This window comes from Apodemus sylvaticus, chromosome 1 (genome assembly GCF_947179515.1).
Source record: "Apodemus sylvaticus chromosome 1, mApoSyl1.1, whole genome shotgun sequence".
NCBI classification, from domain to species: Eukaryota; Metazoa; Chordata; class Mammalia; order Rodentia; family Muridae; genus Apodemus; species Apodemus sylvaticus.
This window is the reverse complement of record NC_067472.1, coordinates 118,796,611-118,815,792: the sequence shown is the minus strand read 5'-3', so window position 1 is coordinate 118,815,792 and position 19,182 is coordinate 118,796,611. Positions and strand designations below refer to the sequence as shown.

Sequence of the window (19,182 nt, the reverse complement as noted above, 5' to 3'; positions counted from 1 at the left end):
CTATCATCTTCATGAGATGGTATTTTAACTAATTATCTTGCTTTAGGTATGTTAGGGTATCCAGAGCTTGCTATAGTAGGAGTACTAGGTTCTGATGGTGCCAAATTGTATTGTGTTCTGTTGCTTATGACCTTGTGCTTGTCTCTTGCCATCTGGTTATCTCTGGTGTTAACTGGCCTGGGTATCTCTAAGTGGAGCCAGTTTCCTTGGAGGTATGTAGAGCTCTGTGGTGTGTGTTAGAACTGGTCTCCATTTAAGCAGGCAGCGCTGTCTAATTAGGATTCTCACCTGTGTTTCTGGTTAGAGCAGGTCTCCTGCATCCTTGGTTACTGCAGACCTCCCGAGAGGAATGCAAGTTGTAGGGTATAGTAGGGTATAGAGCCAAATAATATTGCCTGGGTGAGGGAGCAGATTGGAAGGAAGGTGGAGCTCTGGAGCAGGGGGTAGGTCAGCTGGGCCCTGTAGGTTTTCCAGCTGTCATGGATATATGGGCAATATTCTCACTTGTGTATTTGGTTACTATGGAAATCCTGGGAGACAGGAAGCCTGTAGGGTGTGGTTAGGTATCACAGGCCACTCATCTGGCCCTAGTGGGAAAATGGACTAGAAGGAAGGACATGTCAATATTTTCAAACCATTCAGTTTTGTTTCTTGAGATGTCCTTTCTTATTTCTGGATTATTTATATGTGTATTATTTAATTTTCAAATGTTACTGACTTTCCTAGAGTTTTGTTTGTATTAATTTCTAAGTCAATTACATTATTATCCAACAATCCATTTAGTATGACTTTTAGTTTTGTAAGTTGATACACTGATGAATCATACAGAAGATGGTCCATTGTGATACACTTTAGAATATTAAGTATTGGCCATTTTTGATACTAATTTCCAGAAAATGAAATTAGGTCAAGATGATCACACATGTTCGTGATGTCTTCTCTTCACTTCCTGACAATTTGGTCACTTTTTCTGCCAGTTATCGAGAAAGAATATTGATCTAAGTTAAGCATCATATCATGGGGTTGTATGTATCTCTCTTACAACTAATAAATTTTGATTAATTTTGAGGTCATGATTTTTTTTTTTGCTTGCACCTCCCAAGTCCCAGGATGATAATCATACACGTAACATGCCTGGCTTCAAGAGGCTTATAAGAAACATAAACATGATACAAAATGATGAATGGTACTAACCATATTCTATCAACCAAGCATTGCTGGCATTATAAAACTGTCCTGTGAAACAACTCTGGGTTTTTGATTTCTAGTGGGCTTCCTTGAAGGACCTCCAATCTAGAATCTAAACAGAATGTTCACTTCACAAACTGACTTAGAGGAAAACAAATGCATAGTCTGTGCCAGAAGTCCCAGGGAAACTCCTAGAATCAGTTGTGCAAAAAGTTACAAAGGCAGGAGTCCAATTGCAGCTATCTCCTGCTACTTTTTCCTGCTGCAACTCTTCTTGAGTGTCACGTGGATGATAGCACGCCTAGCTATGTTGTAGTAATCCAGGGAGTTGGAGTCCTTGATTAAAATTCTTTCATACTGTAGTTTCTGTTTCCACTGTAAGCACTTTGATGACAAGATACCTGGTCTGTGAGGAGGAGAGTGAAGATGAGTCCTTACCTATTTAGCTTCCATTCTGTCTTATTCTGTATGTTGGGTACCTGCACTTTGAAGGATACTGGACCCTTATTTCTGTTCAGGAACTCTTTCTCTGTCATGAAACTGTCCTAGGTTATTAGTTTATTGGCCAGTGGCTCATCTTCCATAGAAGGTGGGGGTTTGTATAGGAGGTGGGGCTGGAGCCAGAGGTGGGGCAGGCACAAAGTCTGTTGTCACAATCATGGGAGGTGAGCAGGGTGCTGTGATGGGAGATATTGCAGGAGGCATAGGTACCATGTTGATTCTGGGTTCATGGATGATGGGTGGCATAGGGATAATCAGTGAGCCTTGGGGCAATCATACCACAGATTTGATGAGTATCTGAGGCATGACAGTTACTGTAGATTAAACAGTGGTAAGGACTGGAGGTGGTATAGCAGGTGACTGGGCTACTGATGTGATGGGGGTGTGGAACTAGGGATATGGTGGCTGAAGATGGAGGAAGTGTCTGCTGAAGGATTTTATTGGGCTAGCTAGGAACAGTCTTCTCCTTAGAGGAATCTTCTAGTACAAGGTCCTTGGCCTTATGGATGGCCTCCATCTGATCCTGGAGGGTGAGGTTGTCCTGGGCAGCCTAATGGGCCCTGGAAATGATGCCTGGATGGCCATCCCATGTCACCCTTTTTTCTTCACAATGCCTGTCTCTACTATCCCAACGATGTCAGTATTCAACTCAACCAACTGCTTTAATCTTCTCTCCATATCCAGACCTGGTGCATAAATATCATCATCACTCTGTTTCTCTCTGATGGAGCAATTCTTCTACTACAGCCAGTGAGGTCAAGAATCTTAATGTGCATGTGTTCTTGCACTTTGCTGGCAGGAATCTTCTCCCCAGTGATGGGGGATATAAGATACTCATTAAGAGCAGGAGCTGGATGAAGGGGTTGGGAAACTTGGGATCTTAGTCCTTTCACAAAATGACTTGTCTGGAGTTAAAGGCAGAGGTGCAAGCATGGGTGCCTCTGGGGGTGGAGGCACATTCTGTCCTTCTTCATCTGAACCAGTCCAACTAATACAGCAATAGTCAGCAGTGAATGGGAAGTCCTAGGATTTAGTAGGTGCTCAGTCCCATGAGGCCAGTTGCTCAATCCCATGAGGCCTCAGTCCCATGAGGTTGTTTAAGCTGGTTTTTTATAGAAGTAGGTTCCAAAACATATGTTGGCAAATAAATGCAAGGAGATGAAGAAAAGTGAATCTTCCTTCTTCCAATGTCCATATCATATGAAGGCCTCTTGCAGAATGTGTGACTCAGACTAAAGATGTGTACCACGGCTCCTGGATCTAAAACTTGCTTTGTCCCAGGCTGACCTTGAACTCAGAGATCTGTTTGTCTCAGTCTCCTGAAACTAAAGGTATGTACTACCTTGCCTGGGCCTAAGATTTTCATGGTCACTATGCCTCAAGATCTTCATGTCAAGATCCAGGTCAGAAAGCAATCTTCCAGCCCCCAAATCTGGATCACAAGTGTGCTCTCCAATTCTGGATTATAGTTCATTCCAGATGTAATAAAGCTGACAACAGGAATAGCCAATACAGAAGGTCTGTGTCAAGTGAGAGAACATATGACATGGACTTTTGCTGTAATTTCTAGTGTACCTATGACCACACAGGTGATTGCTCTAATGGAACCAACATTATCATTACAGGGGCAACAACTAAAAATATAGTGTTTGACTCAGGAGCTAGCTTGCAGTAAATAAATTTCCAGTTGATGCTTGCTTTCCCTATTCTATGTTAACAACAACAAAATAAACAACAGTGCAGATGGAGGAGAGATAGGGAAGAATCTTGGGCATTTTTGTCACTGCCCCATTATACAGGTTACACAAGTCAACATGAACTCAGAGTGTGTTGGGTATTCTTGAGTTGGGAAAGCAGAGTAGATGGGGACCTGAAGGATCTCAAGAGGGAACACAGGTTATTGGAGGTGTGTCTCCGGGATGAGAGAGGTTTGATTTGCAGGGCCTCAACAATAGTAGATATACTGCTGTGAGTTGAAGAAGTCAGGCTTGAGAGAGGAGCTATGGAAGTTAAGCCTCATGTTTGTGTCTGGCTGATCAGAGAACCTCCACCAGAGCACCTGCTACTCCTGAGATCACTTGAAACTCTAAACTGGACACTCAGGCTGCTACCATGACAAGGACAGCTAAGATTATGATCTTATTTGGGTATAAAATCTAGTTTTCATAAAGTGTCACTTGGAGAAATGATCATAATATAATGTTTAATTCTAAATGTAATTTCTTGGACTTAATTCTACTTTGATATTATTATTGTGACACTAGATTCTCCTTCTATGATGATGACTGTATTTGTTTATATTCTTTTACTTTTATCTTAAACCAGTGGCTATAATAAAATTGTTGCAGTGCATAGGCATCTCCAATTTAATATAGAGAATTGATAATGTTAATGTGATGGCATATAGGGTGGTGCTTTGAGAGGGATATGTGTCATGTTTGAGGAGTATTGATAAATATGACTTATTAGGTGACATCAAACACATAGTTGATCCTCCTTTGGGATGTGAGGTAATGTTGGAAGAGGGACATCACCAGAATTTTCCCATGCTTCCACTTTATCTCAGGCTTCAAAATCCAAATCTGAAAATATAATTTTTTTAGTTTGTAAACTAACTACATTATGGGATATTGTCACAACCTTCAGAACTAAAATAATATGAATACTTTCTTTATGCATTTAATATTGAATGTGACAATTGGGGGAAGGGGAGATTTGAAATAGAATTTTATGTAGCTCTGGGCCAGCCTTGAATTCACTTTGCAACCAAAGATAATACATTAAGTCCCAAAGATAGGATCACAGGCATTCATCATTACTGATTGTACAAGAAGTCAATTTTCAACTGGTGTGTTTTGAACACTGCTACCCAATATTGCAAAATTACTTGGATTACATTTTTTAAAAGATTTATTGATTTATTATATGTAAGTACACTGTAGTTGTCTTCAGACACACCAGAAGAGGGCGCCAGATCTCATTCCAGATAGTTTGAGTCACCATGTCGTTGCTGGGATTTGAACTCAGGACCTCTGGAAGAGCAGTTAGTGCTCTTAACCAATGAGCCATCTCTTCAGCCCTGGATTACATTTTATTAAGCAATTTTGTACTTGTTCAACATAGATGTGTGTGTGTGAACAATTAGTTGCATTTTTCTACCCTTGTGATTTCTCTTATTAACTGAGAATTTTAAAAAGCACTTTGAGAATGTTGTTTTTTTCCCAAAATCTCAAATCTCTCATTCTTCTAGCTTTCAATATTTCTGAATAGAATTCTTTTGTAATTTATATTCTGATTTTATTTATTTAAATTTTACATTACTCTTTGACTACCTTGAAAACCTTGTCTTCATCTTTTGTTTGAAGTGTTTGTAATAAACCATGATTAAATATTTTAAAATTTATTCTGCTATCCCTAAACTTCCTGAATGTATAATTCAGTGTCTACTGATAATTTCACTATTATTGTGCATCTTATTGTGAAAATATTTTTATTTTAATTTTTGCTCTGTGTTGCATTATTTTTCCCTAGGAACATATATTTAAGTTTCTATTTGTCATTAATAATGAAATGCCAACAAAATTATTTGACTCCGATCTGATACGGTAAACCAGTGAGTTTTTTGGAAGTGTACTGACACAAAATGTAAATTTTTCATCTTGAGCCAGCTACGACTTGTCTTGTCATTGTCTAGGAACATAAATTCAGGTTTTCTAAAATAACAATTTTCAATGTAGAACATTTCGTAAAACTCAAAAACAATATTTTTTCACCCACCCATTGGTGGAAACAACTGCAAGATGTGTCAGAGATAAGAATTGAAACCTTTGCAATAGATCCATATGCTATCTGATGACATTCTTACTTCCAGAGGTGGTAGAAGAAAGCATTATCTTAATTTCACATATTTCAGAAGTCTCAACTGTTAGTCACAAAGATGACTCTGGTCAACCATAGAGGTGAGAAATAAATGGTTATCAAGGTGGATAATGATAGTCCAAAGTATTTTTACTATTCTTCTATAATAGTCCACTCTTCACAATGAAGTTCTAATCAGTTAGTCAGCCTTAAAGAAACAGAAGTGCCCTTTTCCTGTCAATATCAGCCCATAGACACTTAAAGGAACACAATGGAATGATTACTTACAGGAACATGAATGGTTCAAATGCAGTTGAATTTCCTGGAAGTCTTACCCCCAGCATAGTTTGAAATTCAGAGAAGCTACATTAACAGCTTCTCATTCTCAGTCAACCTTAAACTTGCTATTTTCTGTAGTACTTACACAGTTCACTTGTAATTGAGAGGCAGATGGCATAGCCTTTAGGTTCTCAATTGATGACCTCATGACTCAAAGACCTCCTCTATCAGGAAACATTAATATCTATCACTATACTGATTTATTTATTTAATGGCCTTAACCGTGAAGCCTAACTCTTGTTAGTTACCATAGCAACTATAACTCTACAATGGCGCATCACTCAACTGGCACAAGAAGGAAGCAGTGGGCTCACTACAACACTGGGGTACCATACATCTCCTAGACTGAAAAAAATCTTGGATGTTATTGGCCTGACTTCTTATTAAACTGAGAATTTTACATTCCAAAACCAAAATATAGACTTTAAAATGATCATAAATCCGTAGAATTCATTATTTGCAAACTTCTCTATAAATCCCATGCCTCCTGCAGTTTCATCTCTCTCAAAAGAAATCTGGCTATTGTGGAATTAGTTGCATTATCTGGCTTGTGTGGGTAGTTAGCAACTTTGATTTGACTTTTGCCATTATGATAGCTCCAATATCTGACTATATTTAACTAAAAGTCTGAGTTCTACATTATTTTCTCTAGGTAAAGTGTTTTTAAAGACCTGTCTACATTTTTCTTCACTCTAAGATATTAAAATAAATCCACCTTTTTAATATTATGAGTAAAAAAAAGTTTCATATTCCCTGCCAGATAGATTACATTCTGAAGTCTGGGATGCAGATTCAGATCTGTTATATCTAACTGTTAGTACCTCTTTTTATGTAGAACAATGTTAACCTATCTTTACTGGGTAGTTACTAAAAGATGAAATAAAAGTCATATATACATTAAAACCAAAAATTTTAGTAATTTTATTTTGAGTATAAACTCTCAGGAATGGGATTACTTTGCAAACAATGAGAAACTCATTTGCAAATATTTGACAATAGACTGAGTTATCAGAGTTTAAAATGTGTTCTGTCTTCATAGTTTCTCCTGGTATCGCAAAGCAATGCTATATAGCTTTTCTTCTTTTTAATGAGCTACTCCATCTTAGATACTGAAATCTAAGTGATAATGAAATTAATAGGCTAAATGTGGCTTACATATGATATAAATTCAAGCCTCAACCTAGAAGGGATGCATCAGCAAGACTCCATCAGTGATCTACATCTTTAATCCCAATATTCTGTCATCTCTAAAGGATTGCATTTACCTTTGTATTATAGTGCAACTCAGTTACATTACACTCTTCCAGCCAATAGAGATAAAAAGAGAGTATGACTTCTTTTTTTAAAACAAAATAAAGAACAGTTTATGCATTCTCATTCAATTATAAAGCTTATATTAAATATTACATATAACTAGTTAGGCTTCCTAATATGACCTTGATTTTTTATTAACTATATACCTAGATATTAATTGGTGCATTTAACCTCATGACATCATAGAATAATGGATATTGAAAATGACAAACACTTTCACATATGTCCTAACATAAATGTGTGTGGTGGGTTGAATATGGTTTGCCTAGGGAATGGCAATATTAGGAGATGTGGTCTTGCAGGAGTACGTGTATCCTTGTTGAAAGAAGTATGTCACTTTGGGTTAGCTTGGTGAATCTCCTTCTAAATGTCTAGAAGACAGTATTCTCCTGGATACAGTCTGATTGAGGTGTAGAATATTCAGTTTCTTCTACAGCACCTGCCTGCCTGCTGCCATGCTTCCTGACATGATGATAATGGACTGAACTATTAAAAGTGTTAGACAGTAGTGATTATAGTATTATCTTTCATAAGAGTTGCCTTGGTCATTGTGTCTCTTCAAAGCTGTAGGAACCCTAGCAAAGTCCCTTGGTTCCAGGGACTGGGATATGGCTATGATAGGACTGAACATGTTTTTATTTAAAAGATTGTGGATTTTTGGACTTTGGATTTGGAAAGCAATGGAATACTTTAACTGGGGCATAATGGATAATCCTAGTAAGAATATGGAATAATTTGTTGCTGAGAGTAATTTGAACTGTAGAAGCCTGGCTCTAGAGGTTTCAGAAGAGAAGAATATGGTCTAGAGACTCATCTTATGTCATTTTGGTGAAGAATGTCAAAAAACTACATTTCAGAAAGGAAAAATATAAAATGTATGGTTCAAAGAATAAATTGGCACCAGGAAGCATAATCAAGTTGAATCCTGTGTCCAAGGACATAAACAAATTAAGGAGTGGTGACCTTGGGGAAGATCCCGTCTAGCCAAGTTTATTGTTTATAATTTTTCAGTTGAACAAGACATAGTTATATCTAGGCATTATTGTTATCTATTTATTTGTTTTCATTTGGATCTTTAATCTGGAATTAACTAAAAACCAGAAATGGAGCACACACTTGTGATCCAGATCTTGAGGCTGAAATACAGCTTTTGATCTAGAGCATGAGGAACTGTGGTCATGAAAACCTTAGGTCTACGCTGGTGGAACATACCTTTAATCCCAGAACATAGTAGAAAGTGACACAGAGACCACTGAGTTCAAGGTCAATCTTTGGAACAAGTTCCAGGAAAGGCAAGGTTAGCCAGTGAAGGAGTTGGAAAACTGAAAGTTGGTAATAATGTAATAGAACAAGGAGGTCATGTTTCAGTCCAGCAAGCATCAGAATATGGCAGCTTCAGCTCTGTGACTCTGGCCTTAGGGGCAAGAATAGAAGGAACTACTAGAAAATTGATGCTAGTTAGCTGGAACTAAGATATTAGCAGTGATTAAAAAAATATCTTCATCATTAAGGTGAAATATGCTGGTAAGTGTTTTGGGCGGGGAGCAAAAAGAGCTGTCTTCTAAGATTGTACCTCCTGCTGCAGCTGGACAAAATAATATCTAGATCTACCCAGATGGTACTGGTTTTGAAAGCATGAAGGGATCTTAGGGAACAACTGAGGCTTGGCACTATGAGAAGGAAGGGAAGGCCATTGTTGACAGTGGAGCCTCAGTTGCTATTGATATTCCAAAAGTAAAATGGTCATGCAAAGGAGTTGAGGCTTGGCACCCTGAAGAGAGCCAATGAGGCTAATTGTGAAGTCTTGTTGCAGTGGAAGACCCCAGAATGTTGGAAATGCTAGTACCACAGAATGATCATCAAGAACAGCAGCAGTAGAGTGGAGTCAACCAGAGCTTAGAGTACTACAAAAGGCATACCTGGAGAAGTGACCCAAGGCATTTGGATGAGCCTAGAAGATCGTATTTGGGTCTCAGACATTAGAAGAAGGAGGTATAGCATTGAAGTTGCCTTGGAGAACAAAAGATGTTAAGTATGCCAGAGCTGTGGGATACCTGATGGCAAAAGCCGTTATAAGATAGTGGAAACAGCCCAAGAGAAAGAATTGTGTTGCATTCAACAAAGCTGAACGGAGTTGGACATTTAGTTTACCCAGCTGGTTTGGTCTTGCTTTGGTCCTGTATTTACTCACTGTGACATTTTGGAATGGTAATGTATATCCTGTGATGTTGGAGATATATGATGAGCTTTTTGATCTTGATTTTATAAGAAATTACAGTTAAGTGACTGGATGAATCTCAGACGAGACTTTGAAGTTTGGATTTTTAACATTGTTGAGACAGTTATATATTCTGGAACTTTTGAAGTTGGAATAAAGCTATTTTGCATTGTGCTATGTTTAGGTATGTCACCATAGACTCCTGTGTTTGAACAAGCCTGTGAGGGCCATGGAATGAAATATAGTGGTTTGAATATGATTGTCCCAGGGAGTGGAACTATTAGCAAGTTTGGCTTTGTTGTAGAAGGTGCAGCCTTTTTGGAGAAAGTCTGTCATTTTGGGGGTGGTATTGAAACACTTTGTCCCAGATGCCTAGAAGACAGTCTTCTCCTAGATACAGAGAATTCAAGATGTAGAACACTCAGTTCCTTCTAGAGAACCATGTCTGCCTGCATACCAACATGCTTCTTGCCGTGATGATAATGGACTGAACCTCTGAAAGTGTAAACCAGCCCCAAACATGGTGTCTCTTAACAGAAATGGAAACCCTATCTCAGAGAGTGTGCATGTACATTCTTTTCCCTCTTAGTCTGAAAGATTTCCTTTCTCACTTGTCAGCTCATTTGTTTCTTTTGTGAAAAACCTCTTTTAAGAAGTGCCTATTGAATCATTAACTTTCTTCCTGGAGAAAGTCATTTGTCCTTTTGCCACACCACATTCTTTTTGAGAGACTTATAAGTTTGCCTGTAAGATATTTTATGGCAGCAAGCATATTTTACTTATCTTGGGATTAAGTGTGTCTGGCAAGGGTCAATCCTAATAAACTAATATGAAAAGTTGATAAATGAATATATATAAGAACAGAAAAATAAGTGGGAAATGAATGGATATATTAGAAATGATTGAACCAATAAATATAGAGGCAGATTATTAAGTGGACAGATTGGTAAGACTTGCAGTAGTGAGTGAAGAAGAAAATTAATAGATAAACTGGATGAGTGAACAGCCTGTTAATAGCTTGATTAGTGTACACAGGCAAAGTTAGCTGAATGTTTAGATAAGTGAATGAAGGGATGAACAGAAGACATTTTAAGTAGAATGGAAAGATAAAAAATGTATCTGTGGATGGATGGATTGGTAGAATAGCATATATTTGGAAGAAAATATACAAGAATGAACATTCATTAAATTGATGAGTACATATATAAAAGCATATTGAAAGGTGCTTCATACAGACATCTGTGAACTGACACTGCATATGTCATAATGTATCAATTTGAGGCTTATTTATTTATTTACTTACTTACTTAATAAAACCAAATGATTATTTTGGTTCAGATGGAGAGTCTTTAATGGCAAGGAAAACATGGCAGAAATCAGTTGGAACAGGAAGATACCTCATTGAATTTCATCCCACATAAGCAGAGAGAACAAATTAGGAAAGGAGTAAAATTATTAACTGTCAAAATCCACCCAAAAACAACATACTTCCCCACAACACTATATATTCTCTGTGCCCATGTGCTCTAGGTTCCTCTGCACTTTCTCTTCTATTAGCCTCAGTGTACCTGGTTTTATGTGAAGGTCCTCAATCCACTTGGACTTGAGCTTTGTACAGGGAGATAAGAATGCATCAGTTTTCATCCTTCTACATGTTGACTGCCAGTTGACCCAGAACCATTTGTTGAAAATGCTGTCTTTTGTTCCACTGGATGATTTTAGCTACTTTGTCAAAGATCAAGTGACCATAGGTGTATGGGTTCATTTCTGAGTCTTCAATTCTACTCCATTTATCTGCCTGCCTGTCATTGTACCAATACCATGCAGTTTTTAACACTATTTCTCTGTAGTACTGCTTGAGGTTGTGGATACTGATTCCCCCAGAATTTCTTTTACTGTTGAAAATAGTTTAAGCCTTCCATGCAGGTTATATCACTATTGCTCTGTAGTAAAGCTTGAGGCCAGGAATGGTAGTCTGCCGGAGGTTCTTTTATTGTTCAGAATAGTTTTCTCTATCCTGGGTTTTTTGTTATTCCAGATAAATTTGGAAATTGCTCTTTCTAATTCTATGAAGAATTGAGTCTGAATTTTGATGGAGATTGCACTGAATCTGTAGATTGCTTTTAGCAAGATGGTCATTTTTACTATATTAATCCTGCCAATCCATGAGCATGGGAGATCTTTCCTTCTTCTGAGATCTTCAATTTCTTTCTTCAGAAACTTGAAGTTCTTGTCATATGGATCTTTCATTTGCTTGGTTAGAGTCACACCAAGGTATTTTATATTATTTGTGACTATTGTAAAGAGTGTTGTTTCCCTAATTTCTTTCTCAGCCTCTTTATCCTTTGAGTATAGGAAGTCTACTGATTTGTTTGTGTTAATTTTATATCCAGCCACTTTGCTGAAATTGTTTATCAGGTTTAGGAGTTCTCTGCAAATAGTGATAGTTTGACTTCTTCCTTTCCAATCTGTATAACTTTGACCTCCTTTTGTTGTCTAATTGCTCTGGCTAGGGCTTCAAGTGCTATACTAAACAGGTATAGGAGAGAGTGGAAAGCTTTGTCTTGTCTCTGATTTCAGTGGGATTGCTTCAAGTTTCTCTCCATTTTGCTTGATTCTAGCTACTGGTTTGCTGTATATTGCTTTTACTGTGTTTATGTATGGACCTTGAATTTCTGATCATTCCAAGACTTTAATCATGAAGAGGTCTTGGATTTTGTCAAACACTTTATCAGCATCTAATAAAATGATCATGCGTTTTTTCTTTGAATTTCTTTATATAATGGATTATGTTCACAGATTTCCATATATTGAACCATCCCTGCATCCCTGGGAAGAGGCCTACTTGATCCTGGTGGATGATCATTTTGAAGTGTTCTTGGATTCAGTTAGCAAAATTTCATTATTTTTGTAACTTTGTTCATAAGGGAAATTGGTCTAAAGTTCTCTTTCTTTGTTGAGTCTTAGTGTGGTTTAGGTGTCAGAGGAAACAGCATACACTAACATCTTGATAGCCCATCAGAAGGCTCTAGAACAAAAAGAAGCAAATTAACCCAAGTGGAGTAGATGGCAGGAAATAAACTCAGGGCTGAAGTCAACCAAGTAGAAACAAAAAGAATGATGCAAACAAACAACCAAATCAGGAGCCTTAAAAACAAGGTAGATAAACCCTTAGCCAAACTAACCAGAAGTTAGAGAGAAAGTATTCAAATCAGCAAAATCAGAAATGAAAAGCTAGACATAACAACAGATACTGAGAAAATACAAAAAAATCATCAGATCCTAATACAAAAGCCTATAACCAACAAAGCTGTAAAATTTAGATGAAATGGACAATTTTCTCGACTGATACTAGGTACCAATGTTAAATCAGGATCAGATAAACGATCTAAACAACTCCCTAACGAAATAGAAACAGCCATTAATAGTCTCTCAACCAAAAAAAAAAAAAAAAAAAAAAGCCCAAGACCAGATGTGTTTAATGCAGAGTTCTATCAGACCTTCAAAGAAGACCTAATACCAATACTCTTCAAACTCTTTTACAAAATGGAAACAGAAGAAACATTACCCAATTCTTTCTATGATACCAAAATTACTATGATACATAAACCACACAAAGACATCATTTTCCACACATGGTGCAGTTTCAATTGGCACTTAGTAAGTAGAATGCAAATTGATCTATTCTCATCTCCTTGTACAAAGCTCAAGTCCAAGTGGTTTAAAGACATCCACATAAAACCAGGTACACTGAAACTAATAGAAAAGAAAGTGGGGAAGAACCTCGAGCACATGAGCAAAGGAGAAATTTCCCTGAACAGAAAACTAATGGTTTATGCCCTAAGATGAAGAATTGACAAATGGGCCCTCATAAAATTGCAAAGATTCAGTAAGGCAAAGGACACTGTCTGTAGGACATTTCTCAATCAAACGCCCATGATAGTTTACAGTATAAAACCAAGCATAGTAAGATTCAATATAAACAGTAAGAATAAGAACAAACAATGACAATATCAACAAACCCACTTCACCATCATTACTTAGGCCTGTGCCAATTTCTAGAAAGTTGGTTAAAAAACTTTTGTGGCTATATCTCTTTGGAACTCTTTGCTAACCTATTTATTATTCATCTTCTTTGTGTTTTACTCAGACTAGTGCATGCTACTCAAGTATTCTACTACTGAGCTATATTGTTACTACGATGAGTTGTTTTCCATTAGTAATTTTATGTGAACTTTCATGATAGTACTAAATAATGGAAAAAGATTCCAGTCATCATGCAGACTATTTCTCTCAATGGTGATATTTTGCAAAATTATAATTTATATGCAGAATCTTGATTATATATAATACACAGATCACTGGGGTCTCTGTGGTTTTTATTTCTATGAATGTATTAAATACTAACAGTTTCTACTGCATAGGTTCAATAAGGCCAAATACAAAACATTTATAATTTCTTAAAATTTCTTCATGAAGAAATATTTTTTAAAAATATTTATTTTTATTTTATATATCTGAGTGCATTAATTTCTTATATGTTTGTACACCATAAATGTTCTCTATGTCCATGAAGGCCAGAAAAAATGATCATCAGGTATTCTTAAATAGGAGTTATGAGTCATCAAATGAGTACTAAAAATCAAGTCTAAAGCATCTACACTTAGGTCTTCTTTCTTTTTGGGTTTCATACAGTCTGTGAGTTGTACCATGGGTATTTGGAGCTTTTTGGCTAATATGCACTTATTAGTGAGTACATACCCTTGTGTGTTCTTTTGTGACTGGTTACCCCATTCAGAATAATATTTTTCAAGTTCCATCCATTTGCCTGTGAATTTCATGAAATCATTGTTTTAATAGCTGAGTAGTACTCCATTGTGTAAATGTAGCCCATTTTATGTATCCATTGCTTTGTTGAGGGGCATCTGGGTTTTCAGCTTCTGGCTATTATAAATAATGGTGCTATGATCATAGTGGAACATGTGTTCTTTTTATATGTTGGCATATCTTTTGGGTATATGGCCAGGAGTGTTATAGCTGGGTCTTCAGGTAGTACTATGTATCAGTTCCACTTAGAAGGGGGAACAAAATAAACATGGGAGGTATAGGGTGGGAGTTACTAGGGAGGAATAGAGAAGGGCGAGAGGGAAAGGGTGACAGGATCAGGTATGAGAGGAGATAGGGATGATATACAGAGGGTCAGGGTTGAACAGAACTGTATAGCAGTGAGGGATGGGGAACTGGAAGTACCACCAGCAAGTCTCAGGTGCTAGGAAAAAGCAAGAGGCTTCCAGGACCCAACATGGATGACATTATCTGAAATACCCAATAAAGGGGGCAGAGAACATGTACAGACCTTATCCATAGTTTAGGCCTGGCCCCCCAGTTGAGAGATGAGGACACCCACTCATCCCAAAAATTTTAACCAAGCTTTGTTCCCATCTAAAGGAAATACAGGGACAAAGAGTGGAGCAGAGACTGAAGGAAAGGCCATCTAGAGACTGCCTCACCTAGGTATCCATGCCAACTGCAGATACCAAACCCAGACACTTTTGCAATGCCAAGAAACACTTGTTCATAGTAACCTGGTAGAGCGGTCCCCTAAGAGGCCTCACCAATACAGATGCTGGTGCTTGCAGCCAATCATCAGACTGAGCCCAGAAATCCCAATGGAGAGGTTAGGGTAAGGAGTGAAGGAGCTGAAAGGGTTTGCAACCCCATAGGAAGAACAACAATATCAACCAACCAGATCCCCCAGAGCTCCCAGAACCTGAACCAGCAACCAAAGAAAACACATGGAGGAATTCATGGCTCTAGCTGACTATGTAGCAGAGGATAGACTTATCTGGCATCAGTGGGAGGGGAGGCCCTTGGTCCTGTGAAGGATTGATGCCTCTGTGAAGGGGAATGCTAGGAAGGTGAGGAAGGAGTAGGTGGGTGGGTGGGTGAGCACTCTCATAAAGCAAGGAAGGGGGGATGTGATGGGGATTTATGGAGAGGAAACCAGTAAGAAGGATAACATTTGAAATGTAAATAAATAAAATAACCAATAAAAAATAGGAAAAAGAAAAAAAAAGTCAAGCCTGGATTCTTTTAAAAGCAAAAAGTGCTTTATGCTTTTCCTGCTGTTGAAAAATAATTTTTTTGTAGAGAAATCTTAATCCAGCAAAGTGGTTACTCTGGCAAGGGGTCATTTCCAAAGACTTTCTAAATTATTGTGATTTGGCTGAAGTGACACAGCTTTAATCCCTCTGGTTGGAATACTGACAAATCCTTTTTTTCTTTTTTCTTTCCTTTTTCTTTCTTTCTTTCTTTCTTTCTTTCTTTCTTTCTTTCTTTCTTTCTTTCTTTCTTTCTTTCTTTCTTTGTTTCTTTCTTTCTTTCTTTTTTTTTTGCATTTCCCTGATGACAGATTATAATATTTTCTCTCTTCAATTTTTTATTAAATATATTCTTTATTTACATTTTGAAAGATTTCTCTTTTCCTGGATCCCCCTCCCCAAAAGTCTCATAAGCCCTTTTCCCTCCCCCTGTTCCCCAATCAACCTCCTCTTGCTTCCTTGCCCTGGTATTCCTCTACACTCCTACACTGAGCCTTTTCAGGACCAGGGACCTCTTCTTCCTTCTTCTTGGGCATCATTTGGTATGTGAATCCTTAATACAAACCTTTAATCATAAAGATGGTAAGCTAGTATGTGGTAGAAAGCAACTATGTTTGAAAGTGGCATCTAATTGAGAAGCAATGTGGTAAATCAAAAAGATTTGACCCAATGAGTCAGAAATAGGATATGCCAAACTCTCTTGAGAACAGACAGGAAAGAGAGGCTACCACAAAGCATTACAGAGAGAAAGACCAGAGAGTTGAATTTGTGAAGTTTTTGCAGTGCAAGTTAGCAGAGGTAGTTGAATCCAGAGAATAAGGAGGACTGAGAAGCACCTTAAGAAATGTTCAGCATCATTAGTTATTAGGGAAATGCAAATCAAAACAACCCCAAGATTTCACCTCACACCATTCAGAATGGCTAAGATTAAAAACTCAGGAGACAGCAGGTGTTGGTGAGGATGTAGAGAAAGATGAACACTCCTCCACTGCTGGTGCGATTGCAAGCTGGTACAACCACTCTGGAAATCAGTATGGTGGTTCCTCAGAAAACTGGGCATGATACTTCCGAGGATCCTGCTATACCATTCCTGGGCATATACCCAGAGGATTCCGCAGCATGCAATAAGGACACATGCCCCACTATGTTCATAGCAGCCCTATTTATAATAGCCAGAATCTGGAAAGAACCCAGATGTCCCTCAACAAAGGAATGGATACAAAAAATGTGGTATATATACACAATGTGGTATATATACACAATACAACAACTTTCTAATTCAGCCATTAGAAACAATGAATTCATGAAATTCTTAGGCAAATGGATGAGCTGGAGAACATCATCCTAAGTGAGGTAACCCAGTCTCAAAAGAACACTCATGGTATGCACTCACTGAGAAGTGGATATTAGCCTAGATGCTTGGAATACCCAAGACACAATCCATATATCAAATGATGTCCAAGAAGAAGGAAGGAGCGGCCCCTGGTTCTGGAAAGGCTCAGTGCAGCCGTGTAGAGGAATAGCAGAACAGAAAAGTGGGAAGTGGTGGATGGCAGAACAGGGAGAGGGAAGAGGGCTTATGGGACTTTTGGGGAGGGGAGAGCCAGGAAAGGGGAAATTATTTGAAATGTAAATAAAGAATATATTGAATAAAGAAAGAAAGAAAAGCTGGGCAGTGTTGGTACATGCCTTTAATCCCAGTACTTGGAAGGCAGAGGCAGGCAGATTTCTGAGTTCGAAGTCAGCCTGGTCTACAGAGTAGAGAGTGAGTTCCAGGACAACCAGGGCTATACAGGGAAACCTGTCTCGAAAAACAAAACAAAACAAAAACAAACAGCAACAACAACAACAAAAAAAAACCCAGAAGGAAGCAAAAGATTAGATCAGATTGCCTGAGTTATCTTGAAGCCAAGAAGAACAATACAGTGAGAAGCCAGAAGAAGACAGTTTGAATCAGTCAGCTTGAAAAATAATCTGAGCCACAGCAGGTGAGTTGAACCAGCCATACAGTGATCAGAAAATACTAGAAAAAGTGAGCATATTCAGCAGTAAGCCTCCATGACAATTACATCTGGAGAAAAAGTTACATTTATGTTTTATCCCCACACAATATATTCTGATTATGGTTTTCCTACTCTCTACTTTTCCCAATTCATTATTACTTTCCCTTCTATCCAAGTCTACTTCTATCCAAGTATCCATTCTGTGTCTTACTAGAAAACAAATAGGCTTCTTAGTGATAATAATAAAAGAAATTAAAATAGAATAGAATAGTATAAAACAAAAAGGTAACATCTGAATAAAACAAAACAATAAAACATAAGGAAAAGAACCTCAAAGAGAACACAAGAAATAGATACAGAAACAGAGACCTATTCATACACACATTCAAGAATTTCATAAAAGCACTAAACTGGCAGCCCTAATATATACACAAAGAACCTGATGAGTAAACAAAGAGAAAAAAACCACCATATAATAAGATAAAATATAAAAAAGAAATGGTGCCATGACTTTATGAGACAAGACACTTCCAAAGATGCTACTGAGTTTGTTTTCTATTGAAAATCTACTGCTAGACATATAGCCTATTGATTAAGAGTAGTGTGTTCCCCACTGAAACTCCCTAGGAGAAAAGTAAGTTTCCTTTTGCATGTGGTTATCAATTGGAGATTGTTTCTGGTCTATGGATGGGGGAATCTGTCAACTTCTTCAGTTAGTTCTAAAAACCTTCTTGTGCAAACCCTTGCAGACCTACTGAATTCTGCCTCAGTCTGTGTGAGGTCAGGTGATTTCAATGACTTTTTCCCTTGGTATCTAGTACCCCCTGTAGTTCTTTTAGCTACCTCTTCTTAAATGTCTCTTAAGTTTTGAGGGAGTGAATTAGATGGAGATATTCTGTTTATGGCTGAGTGTTTCAAGGTCTTTCACTGTCTGCCCAATATATGGCTGTAGTTCTGTATACTGAGCTCTATCTTGTTTAGGAAGAAATTTTTCTAAATATGGCTGAGCAAGCCATTCATCTGTGAGTATAGCAGAACATTGGGAGTCATTGTATTGCTTATTTATTTATTTATTTATTTATTTACTCACTCATTTATTTTGGGCACAGAATATTTGCTTTCACCCTAGGCTCTTTGGCTATTTGTTGATTTCAGAGTTTTAAAAGATTAAGTTTTTGAAACCCTTAACAAAGTCTTTGGTTTTCTTTACTTTCTAAAATCCTTATATAGCAGATTCCTTATTTTTCAATTTATATTGTGGTAAAGGTTTGAGATATTTTCTAGGAGTTAGATAATGCCTTTTATAATATGGCTGGCATAGAGATAGTACACTATCTGCAGTACTTGCTATTAATTATTGTTACTCTCACCACTCAGTTGACCTTTTACTCCTCCTCTAAATTTTACCAATTTCTGGATATACATAGAAGTTCATATATACTCCTCAGTCTATATTCTAAGATTACTGCTTAGCCTAAGGAGATTGGACATATGCATGAGAAGATTATCACCAAAAACTGAAGGGGACACTCAGCACCAGATGAAGAAGAGAGAAAACATGAAAAATCATAAATTATCAAGTAAGTCTTGAAATGCTACATCTCCTTTCAGCAAGTATAGGAAAGAAATTAAATTCACAGAAAGGAGTGCTCATAGTATT

The 19,182-nt window shown here is 37.5% G+C and overlaps 1 protein-coding gene and 1 pseudogene across 2 annotated transcripts in view; one reads left to right on the top strand and one right to left on the bottom strand.

Annotated features, from left to right (window-relative positions):
- Grm5 (glutamate metabotropic receptor 5) overlaps positions 1 to 19,182 on the top strand; it is a 551,762-nt gene that overhangs the window by 100,446 nt on the left and 432,134 nt on the right. The window lies entirely within an intron of this gene.
- Positions 1,438 to 19,182, bottom strand: part of LOC127684628 (splicing factor 3A subunit 1-like) — a 112,420-nt pseudogene continuing 94,675 nt past the window's right edge.